Source organism: Sinocyclocheilus anshuiensis, unplaced genomic scaffold (assembly GCF_001515605.1).
Source record: "Sinocyclocheilus anshuiensis isolate Anshui unplaced genomic scaffold, SAMN03320099.WGS_v1.1 scaffold278, whole genome shotgun sequence".
Taxonomy (NCBI): domain Eukaryota; kingdom Metazoa; phylum Chordata; class Actinopteri; order Cypriniformes; family Cyprinidae; genus Sinocyclocheilus; species Sinocyclocheilus anshuiensis.
In genome coordinates this window covers 2,390,127-2,390,717 of record NW_015546072.1, presented here as the reverse complement: position 1 = coordinate 2,390,717, position 591 = coordinate 2,390,127, and the positions used below count along the sequence as shown (strand labels likewise).

The following is a 591-nucleotide window of genomic DNA, read 5'->3' as shown; positions in this document are numbered from 1 at the left end:
AACTTCTGCAAAGATTAATTTTATTGATACTGATTTAATTTGTTTAGTAACAGCCTAAATGTATTATTATTATTATTATTATTATTATAATAATTGACTGATTAAATGCAAGAATTTGACTCAAAATATGATGTACACCTTTAGAAAAAACGGCTTTATAAAAAGGTAAAAATGGCCATAAGATAAAAATCAATTTAAACTTATTGGAACAGATTAATTTCTATCACTGCTGTGAACTGACCCGCACACAGAATATGAAGGATATCAGAAACAAGTTTTACACACACACACACACACACACACACACACACACACACACAAGTACGCGCAGCGGCATGTGTTAGCTCATAACTGCATGGGCTCAAAGGGTGAAAGGCAGATCATTTTGTGCGATTACAGCGTAAGCCACTGGCCAGAAGCGTCTCCTAGTGTGCACTGATTAGATAAAAGCGTGGCCTGAGTGGTGATGGCGTACGTTGGGATTGACACATACTACTCGTGCAGTGGAGAGGAAGCACTCACAGCCAACTTACAGGTACTAGTTTCCAATACCATTTTGAGGGAGACTATCCCAGTAGCAAGGGAGGAGGT

At 38.4% G+C, this 591-nt stretch overlaps 1 protein-coding gene across 6 annotated transcripts in view; it reads right to left on the bottom strand.

The window, feature by feature from the left end:
- Positions 1-591, bottom strand: part of LOC107699764 (calmodulin-regulated spectrin-associated protein 1-B-like) — a 38,621-nt gene that overhangs the window by 13,382 nt on the left and 24,648 nt on the right. The window lies entirely within an intron of this gene.